Genomic DNA, 12574 nt, shown 5'->3' on the forward strand with positions numbered 1-12574 from the left:
TACCATGTTAGAAACAGATTTTCACTGACTATATTTTTCATTAAACTGTTACTAAGGTGACAAATAAAAAGATATTGCTTGACAAAGAGGTTACATAAAATCTCAAACGTTACCTTTTTGCAACACGTATTTCCGACCTGAAAGGTTTTATAGAAAAGGGTCTGTTTGAATATATTTATATATATATATTTGAATTGAAAAAAAATTCTGTGCGAAAATGAAGTACAAAAATGAAGTGTATTTTTTCAATAAAGTAAGACAAGAAATTGAAATATGTGAGACGAAGGATTTTGTAGGTGATAACAAGATATTTTTTTACAGAAAGAAACATTCATATCACGTCTTTTACTCATGGAAACTCACTCAGCTTATCATGGAATTTATAAAACGTATCCGAGGTACAATGCATAAAAATGATTCAATAGGAGACCCCATTATCCCAGCGCCTATATTTTAAAAATATGCCTGGATACAATATGGAAGGAACTCCATCGGGATATTTAAATATTAAAATGTTATCAAAATGCAAACGGGTTTTGGATTCGCTATAATGTGCGCCATAGGGAAATATTTAGTAGAGTATAGAAGTTTTTTAATATCACGCTAGTATTTTGGTTTTCCTAAAATACAATGCCTTATGCGATTCTATGGCACTCAAAAATGTACTGACGTATAAACATTTTTCTATTTTTTCGTAATAATAATTATAAAAAACACAGTTAAAAATTTGCTAGAACTTTAAATTTACTTTGTTGGATCACAGCAATTCTCCAACAAAGTTATAGTAAAGGATACTACAACGGGATTAAAAAGACGAATCAAGAACTCTACTGTTCCTACATTCCTGGCTAGTGCAGATCTTATAAATACATAAAATTCACTGTGCTTTAAGTTACCACACTTCACCACAACTCAACTAAAACATATATTTCAAATCAATTCTATTTGGATGACTTAAAACTTTACGCTATAATCCACGACAAGCCCAAGGAACTCATTAAATTGAAAAGTTCTCCAAAGACATTTGTATGACGTTTGGGTTGCTAAAAATCTCTTTAAACTACTTATTATTATTGCTATGCCGATATTAATTTACTTCTTTGGCATAATTACATAGCCGGAAATAGATCTCGAGACTATCATCTTAAAGGTATAATAAGAAATGCGTTACTGAGAGGAGAAAGAATGCAAATACACCAAACTCTTGCATAAAATAAAGAAGATGTAGAGCTTCGACAAAAAAATATCCATTAAATCTATCGTAATATCTGAAACGAGTATTATACTAAAAGATATACAAAGAAGCTTCCTCTGGAAAGATGGCGTTCCGAATACCACCCGCATACTCGAAACATTCTTAGGAAATAATGGACCAATTTGCTTGGTGCAAACCTGAATTTTGCTTAAAACACAAGGGTAACCTGATATTGAATCCAAATTTTTCTCCAAATTCATTGGACTCCAACTGGTGTTTGAGTTACTAAGTTCAAAACTTACCCAAAAATGTGTTGTACTAATAAATGGATGTGTGCTTCTAAATTCATAAGATAGATGAATAGGAGGATTCTATCTTATGAATTTTCGTGAATTCAGCACAGAGCTCAAGATTTATCTCAGAGACAAATTAGTATTTGAATTTGATAAAGCAGCATTTCTAGAGAACATGATGGAAGAAAAATTAAGATTTCATTTGAATCTTAATTTTATTAATAGTGGACTTGACATCGTCCAAGGTGAAGAAAACCATGAGATTTAGAAAAACCATGACAAAGTAACGCGCATGATTTCAAAGATATGCAGACAAACATGGCAGAATAAATCAGGCAGTAGGGAAAGGACCTAAAGGGGTGATTGTGGTGGTCATTCTGGGTGGAGTGTACTTGCAATACTCCAGGACAGACGTTAGACTTAAAACTCTCCTGGTATGGTCACCAGAATTAGGAAGGCTACTTGCGCTCTTTAGACCTGCAGAAGAGCTTTCGGCAACACCTGGAGTCTTTCCCCTAAGATCTATTCATTTATTATCAAACCTCTTTTCCCAAACGGGGAACGAAAGCAGAAATCCAGGCCAGAAATCCAGAGTCTGGTGCCTTGCATGTCTCAGCATATAGGATTCCATGCAAATGGCGCTAACTAGAGCACTAAAAACTCTATTGAGTCTTCCGCCATTGGACTTGGAGGTAAAATTGGAGGCAATGAAAGCTGCGCATAGGCTACATGACCGTGGTGATCTACGGAGTCGTGAGACTAGTCATGCAATAATCTGATCACAGGTCGTACAGGAGCGCCTTCTTCTTCTGATGGGCAGTAGCTGTATGACACCTGAGACTGTAGGTTACAAGACTTTTGTGATCAATATTGCAGGCAGAGAGGAGTAAAATAATAGCAGCACTACAATGAGCCTAGACTGCTAAATAAGGAGACCATCTGGTATACAAATGGCTCTAGAATGAACAATAGAGCTGGTGCAAGGCTTTGTGGTAAAGCCCACATACCAGCAGAGTATACTCGCTAAGAAAGCACGCTATTGTATTTCAGGCTGAAGTTTTTACTGTGTCGAAATGTGGACAGAAAATTCTAAACTGCGGACACCGTAACACAGTCGTATCAATCTACTCGGACAGTAGGGCTACCATTAAGACTATTACGGCTGAAAAGGTGAGTTCCAAATTCGTACTCGAGTGCATAAAGGTCCTAAAGGAACTGGTAAAAGTGGACTGCAGGGTTCAGCTTCTCTAGGTGTCTAAATCCATAATCGATAAAGCTAAATACGTAGCAGCTGCGTCAATGGAGAGTCTGCTGGACAACTGGACCCTACGAAGATGAACTGAAACATCTGGTATAAGAAAGGGTAAAACACACATATACCTTACCAGAAATCTACTGCACTTAAATAGACGCGAAATTCGATTAGATGGGTCTCGTAACCAGAGACTGATAATTAAAGGAGGGCGTCCACTGTATCGGATCGGCTCGGTCGGCTCGGCACGTTCGGTCCATTCGGTCGGTAACTAGCGCTCATACAATCGGCAGAACGAAGACACGACGACGCTTAAAAGTGGCTAGACTATTTGAGCATATAGAAGTATTGTGATTAAGCTCCCGTTAAAATTTCTGAACTCTACTTTATGAGATAGTCGGCATTCGTTGTGGGATACCCTGTATAGAGTCAAATAAAATAAATTAAAACATAACATTCCAACGTGCATTTGAATGAGTGAACTATATAACAAGCTATCTTTTTTGTGTATTTTTGTAAAAACATAAATTATATTTAAAGCAAAAGTTGTACACCACTTAACAACAAAACGAGAACTTTCACACTCGCACATTTCGCCGACCAAGTTGGCATCCTCAGATAATAAAACTGAGTTTTAAAATCCCCTGATGATGCCAACTTAATAAACAGTAAATAACGAAAACATCGATTAAGATATAATAAATGACACTTATAAGAAGATCAGTTAATTTGGATATCTCCGCCCAAGCGTTTTCTTTCCTTAAATTATCATGATAATATGTGTTTTGTTTATCATACAATATTCTTAAACTGCGAACAGCTTCGATTAAAATTTCGTTTGACATATTTATCAAATCAACGGTTTTTAAAATTCTTTGAAACAGTTCCTCACTCTATGCGAAAAAATGCTAAAATAGTCGCAGGCTTTCGGTGCAATCGGCAAAAGTTACCCTCCCCACAATATGAGATCGTCGCCGGAGAAAACCGAACCAACCGAACCGATTCAGTGCGCGCGGCCCCATTTAAATACATGTGAAGCAAATCCGGCCGATTGTACCGACCGTGCCGAGACGGTCGATGCCGATTCAGTGGTCTGGCCATCTGCATACGAGGCATTGCGTATAACTCATAATGCCGGTGGTGTTGGGAGGAGGGCGAAACTGTAGATCATGTTATCGGGGAGTGCTCAGCACTAAGTTCAAATTCTTGGGTAACGGGTACAGTGTACCGAGCGACTTTAAGTCCTTCAAATCAGAGAGCTTTATCGCTTTTTCCTAGGCTATTAGCCTCTGATAACCCGCTATGACGGCTCCATTAAGAGACCTATGTGCATAACAGCATCCGGCGATCCACTACCCTGCAAACCCTTCAAATCAATCTGTAGTGATAGTGTAGTTTGACAAATGCCAGTAATCCATCTGTAATTTCTATTACTGATGTCTTTGAGAGTAGAGCCTCAGCAAAATATGATATTGCTATAAAAATAATTAGACTTTTAACATTTATTTTGAGGCTTAAATTCGAGTTTTTCTCCAAATTCACTGGATTACGAACTGGTTTTTGAGTAACTAAGTTCAAAACTTACCCAAAAATGCTGCCTAATAAGCTCGCTGCTGGGTCAGATGGTTTCTAATTTTCTACTAAAAAAGTGTGTCTGTTCTAAATTCGCAGCTGCTTGGAAAGAAAACTACATTGTGCCTTTATTCAAAAATAGTCAATGAGAAAACCTACATATTTATCATAGTATTTGCATTCTATCTACAATACCCAAACTTTTTGATAGTCTTGTGGTCAAACAATTTTTTTATGCTTATTATCAGAATCACAATATGGTTTTTGGAGTAAACGATCGAGAACAAACTTAGTTTGCAGTCTGCTATAATTAGTGTATTCAAGAACCGTAAATAGATAAATGCTTATTTAAAGCATTTGATTGTGTGTTCATCAAATTCTTCTGGAAAAACTGATAATGATGGGTTTTCATTCTAAGTTTGTTTAGTGGATGAAGAACAATCTTTCTGATAGAAGTCAAAGAGTCAAAATTGGCTGCCATTCATCACCATCAGCTTAGCTGTTTTGAAAATAGCAAATGCTTAATGTTGGCTGACTTGAAATTTAAAAGAAGTGTTGATAGCTTAAAGAACGAAGCATTATTGCAGGCTGATTTGGATCGTTTTCATATTTGGTGTTATAAAAATAAACTCCACTGAGGAAAGGTGTTCTTGTAGAAGTTTCTTTGGTAGAGCTTGTAAAATTGAGACAAGCTTTACATTAAACCGCCAACCTCTACAGTATGTCACTTCCATTCATGACCTAAGGGTTATTTTGGATGAGAGACTTAACTTATTGGCTTTATCGTTAGAAATTGCAAGTATTTTTCCATTGAGCACAATTTTCCATAAGTGTTGCTTATTGTGGCTTGGTCAGATCCATGTTGGAGTATTGTTCAGTAATTTGGTCTCCCTATTTTCATATTCACATAGAAACTTTAGAATGAATTTAATATACATTTCTTAGGTATTGTACCTTCCATACTCATACCATTATCAATAATCATAATTATTCAGTACTCGAGTAGTCTTTGTTTTTACCTCCACTTAAGGTTCGTCGTTATATGTTAAAAGCTGTATTTGTATATAGGATCATTTATGAATTTGTTAATTATCCAAACTTGCTAAGAAAGTTAGGTTCACTTCAATGTTCCTGTTTAAGCTTTACGTTTATATAAAACTTTTAATACCCCTTTTTATAGAACAACTTATGGTATTTATAAGTTGTCCTATATTTCACGTAATAAATAAATAAGAGACGTTGCAGAAGTTGTGAGTTCTACCAAGAATAGTATAGGAAGGTTCTGGCAAAGATTTGAAGAAACTAGTGTTGTGAGAGAAAGAAGAAGGAACTACTGGTTCACCAACTACACACAATGATAGATTTATTTGTCTTTAAGCATTACGAAACCACAATATTACTGCTAACTAGCTAAGAGGTTATTGTCAGTGTTTAAACACTAAGGAATAAGTTACATGAAAATAATGTTAGGGCCAGACCTCTTCTTAGAGCTTCAGTATTATTTTGTGAAAATCATGCAATTTACAATTAAGGTGGTAAGAGAGTGAATGCACATGCATTTTTTTACAGATGTATCAAGATTTCACTTATGTTCTGATTCAAGAAGACCTAGGCCAATCCCCTAACTGAACTCCTGAGTTTAAATATATTCAAACTTGATAGGAGTTCAGTTAGTTACAACTTAATAGTTTCAATTATATAATATCACGTTTGAAATATATTGAAAAGTCCTGTTTTAAATCTAGGAATAGTGTTTCAGGTAATGGAAGAATTGCTAATCTGTATGCAAGAGTAAAAGTTACAAATTGAGCAAAATGTCATTGAAAATTTAATTAGGAAAATGGCAAAAAGATGTCGACCTGTGTTAATGACGATGTTGTTAATAAACATGGTCGTGAATAATTTTTTTGTATGTATTTTTCGTATAAAAGTAGAATTAAATAGCTTTAACCATTTAAATATCATATTTAGCTAATTAAATGACTATTAATTTTCATTAAAATCATACAACTTTAAAAAAAAATCAAGCAAATGCTCAACCAACGGTGCATTAAAAGAAAAAATAAGCCAGCCCGCCCGTTAGAAAAATTGTTTTTGAAAGCTAATTTAATTGCAGTTTTATTCCCGGATCCGAGACGAGACTTATCTTTATTAAAAGGGACGTTTCAATGACTAAGTGAGCGCCATAAAAATTTTAATTGAAACCGCAACCGAAAACATTAATTGCATCACCATTTTTATAGTTTTCTCGTTACGACGATTACGATTTCGGACGGAGGCAAGATTGTTTAAATTTTAATTGTAATATAGGATCAGTCTTTAAGTAAACTTTGTATTGAAATCAAGCTTTTAAAATAAAGGCATTAATTAGATTTAATAAAAGTAGAACACCTAATAGTCTAAGTGCCAGTGCCCGGCAGACCATATTCATTTCACACCCATACCTAATTTACATAACATGGGGCATCACTAGGACCAGCGAAGGTTGGTTTGACGTCACTCAGGTAAGGCAAGTATAACCATTAGACGAGGTTAAATTTTTTTTTATCAGAGTTTCCGTTTGACTGCATCAAAGAGTACAACCATCACGACCAAAAAACAAAATGGCAGATATTTTGGCGGGTTATAATATTTCGGCAGAAAACAAAGTATTCCTCGCAGTGTAAGCACACACTCGAGCTTCAGTTTATAAAGGCTTTTCCAATAAGAAGTGTCTTTTTAAATATAGTACAGTCGTGCTGTATGAGAATGGATGCAAAAATTAGATGGAGGATGAAATTTTGAGAGTAAGTTGTACGGGTTGAGAGAGTGCAAAAAGTTTTGAAAAATTGGTTTTAAATTAATAACTTTTTTGGAAAAAATCCCACGAATTTTGTTCAAATAGCAAAGTTATAGCTCTCAAAAAGACGCGTACATTGATATATATATATCGACTATCCAAAAAAATTATCAAAAAATTCAAAAAATGTTCATTTTGAAATAACTCGAAAACTATTCATCAAAGAAAAAAGTGTTGGATACACAGGTGAGGAAAAATTTTACCTTCAATTTGATAGTAAAAGCAACCCTCAACTCTGTACGTAAACGACCCATATGGATGGTGAAATATTTGAAAACTGTAAGAAAGTGGACTCGTCTCAGGTTTAGAATTGACTATATTGATCAAATAGAAAATACATATACATTTCGTTAACAATAATATTAATTGGTCTTGATCTATTAACCTACATCAGTGTTGCGACCTAGATTTGACGTTGGGTTATATTTGTTGATACTAAATAGTTTACATAAAGGTAGCACCACAAAACCTTTTTTGGAGAAACTATCGACTGTACGATGTTGCTTTTACGCAACAAATGGAATCAAAAAGTCTAAGCTATCATTTCTTCCACGGCAAAGAGGTGATAAATTGCATTTTAAGGGCTGTAAAACTAAGGGGAGCATATTAGAAACCAGCTTTTTTGAGTTCTCTTCGGCTAAGAGTGTTTTGAAAGTTGAAAAATTCTTGAATTTTTTGAAAGTACAAAATTTCCTGAATTCGGTTCTGTGTAAGAAAAGGTAGCTCTGATTTTTCTGAACAATTTATCTTATGGAGTCAAAGTTGTAAGTGCAAAGGGGTAGCGCCAATCCAAGACCATCCCCAATCATTCCCAAAAAAAACCCTCGGAATTTTTGTTCGCATTTTTGGTTTTTGCACTTTCTCAACCCATTTGCACTCTCTCAACATCACAACTTATTGTCAAAATTTCATCCTCTATCTAGTTTTTGCATCCATTCGACCATTTCTAATAACAGCACGACTGTACTAATAGGCAGCTTTGCGGTAAATGTCCTTTTCGAAGGCTGTCTTTTTTGACATTTGACAAATAGAAACTACGCCATTAATAAAAATGGAACGATACACGCTTCAAAAATTCATTGAAATTGTTAAAATTCACAATAAAAATGTGAAAATATGGCTGAGGCGGTTAGTACAACTCAACTTGTTGGACTGTAAAACAAAAATTAATGTTCGAGCTGTTGGAACAACTTAGTGATGTAAAGAATAAGACCCGTGCACGTCACTTAAGAACAGCCGAGAATATTGCTGCTGTAACCGAAAGTGTTAAAGAAAACCTAGGTTTGTCCATTCCTTGTCGTTCTTTGGTATAAGACATTCCGCAAAGGTCACTACACCGTATTTTGCATAGAGATATGGGTCTTAACGCTTATAAAGTTCAGTTAACATAAGAACTCAAGCCGGCTGAGCCTTGAGCTTTGGGTCCTTGAAGTACATGACAAAAAAATCATTTTAAGTAAAAAGGCCCATTTCCACATCGGTGGCTTCAACAACAAGTATAATTATCGCCTCTGAGGCCCAAGAGTTATTGTTGAAACCTCTCTATCCTGAACATGTGACTGTTTGGTGACGAGGTCGTTGGACTTCGACTTGAAAATGAGGCTGGACTAACAGTTACGGTGAATGGATTGCGCTATCGAGACATGAATAATGATTTTTTATGACCCGAATTGATCTAGACAACGTTTACTTTCAACAAGACGCTACTTGCCACACAAGCAACGAAACCATTAATATTTTACGGGAGAAGTTCCCGGACGGTGTTATCTCTCAAAGAGATGATCACAACTGGCCACCGAGATCTTGTGATTTAACACCTTGCGACTTTTTCCTTTAAAGTCATATGAAAGAGAGGGTCTACGCCAACAGACCAGCCTCGACTCAAGACCTCAAAGATGAAATTCGTGAGGTTACCGACGACATAGTACAGCAACTTTATGATTTGGTTATGGAAAATTTATAATAAAATTACATTTTTCTTTGAATATTAAATTAACACCTCATATTGGAAAATCCTTTATTTAAGGACATATTCCTTATGTTACTTTAGGTCGTCTTATGGGTAATGAAGAACTAGAACTTCTACCTAAATGCAGTGTTCCCTTCACAAACCTAGCGTAATGGTTGAATGTTTTAAGTTTATTTTAGAACGTTAGCAAAGAAGGTTATTAAGTGCGCAGTAGATGTACAAGTTGCTTTTGTTTCTCCTGCACAAAATTATAGCTGATGCAGTGCCCATAACGATTAACTATGTCTACAAATTTCCGACTACTACTTCAACTTTTCAGTTAGATCTTAGACATACATATTTAGATATTTTAATTTTACCATTATGTATAAAATTTTCAGACAAAAAATTAGCATCGAAAAATAATGGGAAAGTCTCGAATTTGGAGGTGCTATAGACCAAAATATGTTAATTGGTTCAGACATTCATTAATGCAAAAGTTGATAGTTTGCGAGATATAGGGTGTCAAAATTGCAATTTTATTTTCTATTTTTCGTTATTGCTTGAAAAGCATTTTAGATTTTGGCATAAAACTTGTTATTCTTAATGGGCAAACTTCTAGAGGACGCCACTTAGAGTACTATATCAGTAAATAACTTCATTCTATCATGACTTCTGTGCTATCCTGTATACAACAACTGATCGAAAATGTTTATTTTTTCGTATTTTAGCAACAAAAAAGGTTAGTTTAGACACTAGTTAGCAGTGTCTAAAATTAATTTAATCTATGTCTCATTTTTATATTACTTAGACGTCCAAGTGACCGACTTATGTTGACTGGGCTATGTTACATTAAAAGTACATTGCACGAGAGTTCTAATATCCCGAAATTTACATAATATTACATTACAGGTACATATCTGTGCTAGGTGGGTCAAAAATGAAATTGTAAATTTGGCAACCTGTATCTCGCAAACAATTAACTTTTGGACTAAGGTATCTTTGAATCAATTCACATATTTTGATCTCCAGCTTCAAAATTTTCCAACCTTTTGCAGGCATCCTATATTATGCTAAAGACGTAACTAAGTGAGCGATAAAACCAATAAAGCTTTGCTGAACAAAATTTTAATACCAACTAAACTATACAATTGACTATAAAAGAATTAGCCCTTTAAGAATAGTTTTTAAATTTTTGAATATTGCTATAGTTTCGTACGCATCTAATTTTCGGTTGTTATTAACTGGTTTAAGTAATTTGAAGTTGTCTATTCGTAAAAAGTTACTTTTCAACTGTTTCGTATTTCACATGAGCTAAACCTTCATTAATTTTGATATTAGTTGATCTTCTTATTTGCCCTATATATCACAATGAACCTCATAGATCCCAGACTTCGTTTTTTCCTGGTATGGTGTTGCAACAAAAGCTTGCTTATTTTCATCTTTTTGAGATGTACTCTACTTTTTAAAAATGACTTTAAACTTAAATGATGTAAAAACACTTCAAATGTGAAACGTATTTAAAACAAATTGTTGTGACTGAAAAGAAAAACAAAAACCCAACCTTGCCAATCTGGTATTTAAATAAAATAAATATTTATTCTCATGTTTTAAAGGTATCCCAAAACGTTTACGTTTTATATACGTTTATCTAACAAAAACGTATTTCAAATTAAATCCAACGAAATACTGTACTCACGTAAGTATAATAAATATGGTTTATTGTATAAATTAACACGCCACAATCAGATAATAAGAGTTTTATATAATGAGATATACCTCAGGGGTGTATTTTGTGTATGTAACTATATCCCTACAATACTTACCTGTCTAAGTAAATAAATATTATGTAAACCCATAAAGCATTTTACATCAAAACAGTTTCACATTTTATCACATCCAAATATTCCCGTCCTAAATGTTAAGGATCAATAAATTTTTCCGTGAAAATTCTCTGTACTCCCTACACCGAAAATTCTATTAAATTTTCAATTTTATTTTATTTCACGGACGCCGCGAACACCTAACCTATAAACCGAATATTTCGGGGGGTCTCGCCGCGACCCGAAATAGCACTGAGAGTAATAAAGTGAAAACAGTAAAAAGTTAAATTAAGATTTTGCTGGGTAGGTAGAGATTTTCCACTTGATTGCTCGGGAAAATCGCATTATGTGGTCAGTCCATCACGATTCTCTTTATTATGTGCCTTTCATTTTAAAAGGGCTTTTTACCATTAGTGCTATACAAGGTGGGGCATCGAAAACGTACTGCAAGGCATAGCTGCTAGGAATTTTTTTTTTCAAAAAAACCCAAAAATACGTCAATTTTTTTTCTAAGGAGAACAACTTTTGCATCAAGAATAATTGCAAAATCTTGAACCCCCTAAGTGGGGGTGTCGAATTGTAATGATACCTAACTTTTTTTTTAGAAAGTGCTATTAATTCCCTATTCGTTACTGCTTATTTCTTGAAAATTGGGCAAATCGTTTCGAAAATATAAAGGATCGAAATACAAAATATTTTTTTTGAAAACGCATAAATTAAATTAATTAAAAAAAAATTACCGATCCAGTAAATGCTGAAATTGATGCCCGCCAACCTCCATACAGTAAGACAACTTATGTTCAAAACCGTTCTCGAACATTCTGAAGAACTTGCCGGGTCACTTCGCGACAAACATTAATAATTCGTCTTCCCAGTCAACTCGTTTAGAAAATATTGAACTCTATAATACCGACAAACCGTTTTTGTCAAAAATGCAAATAACTCAATCGGTTTTATTTAAAAATCTATCGGAGTATTAAATTAAAGTAATAAATTCCTTTCACCAATTTGCTGTCTCTGTGTATCAGATGTTTTTGGCTAATTTATTATAAGGTTTAACCATCAGGTACGCTAGTTGCTAGATAGCTATTCTGTGACAAAATATATATCTGTCAAAAATTTCTCATTAAACTTTTTAACAATTATGGTGCACCCAATTGCAGAAAGAGTAAAAATAAGCGAACTTTATTTTAAAAATTATGAATGTGGAAATTGGGTTGCCCAGATATTTAATGGACGTCATCCTGACAAATGCCTTTCTGGCAAAATTAATAGGTAAAAAAAGTTAATAGCAAAATTTCGGGAAACAGATTCCGTTACGAATAAAAAGAAGCAAATTGGAAAATCTTGTAGTAAATGAAGATATGGAGGTATTAGTATTAACCCAAGTGGCCATGGATAATACACTGAGTACAAGAAAATAGCCAATGAGACCGGCGTGAGTCGTACAAGTGTCCAAAGAATATAAAAAAAATACAAGTTTGACTCATACAAAATTCGGTTAGTAGAACTACACGAGGATAATTTTGATCGACTCCTAATAATAGAATAGTAACTATAAGAATATATATAGAATAGTAACTAGAATAATAACTATTTCCTATTTAATGTGTGTTTTTCGGATGTGTGTACATTTTTTTAAACGGTGTAGC

At 34.3% G+C, this 12574-nt stretch overlaps 1 protein-coding gene across 3 annotated transcripts in view; it reads right to left on the bottom strand.

Moving 5' to 3' along the window:
• LOC126738754 (potassium channel subfamily K member 15) overlaps positions 1-11157 on the bottom strand; it is a 79650-nt gene extending 68493 nt beyond the window's left edge. The window contains exon 1 of one of the 3 annotated variants that reach the window (XM_050444192.1): positions 10926-11157. The gene's annotated coding sequence lies outside the window, so the exon portion shown is untranslated. Of the gene's footprint in view, positions 1-2677; positions 2796-2873; positions 3080-10925 lie in introns of those variants that run through there. The other 2 variants (XM_050444193.1, XM_050444194.1) reach the window with 2 other exon arrangements.
• Positions 11158-12574: the final 1417 nt, after the last annotated feature.

This window comes from Anthonomus grandis, chromosome 7, assembly GCF_022605725.1.
Source record: "Anthonomus grandis grandis chromosome 7, icAntGran1.3, whole genome shotgun sequence".
Taxonomy (NCBI): Eukaryota; Metazoa; Arthropoda; class Insecta; order Coleoptera; family Curculionidae; genus Anthonomus; species Anthonomus grandis.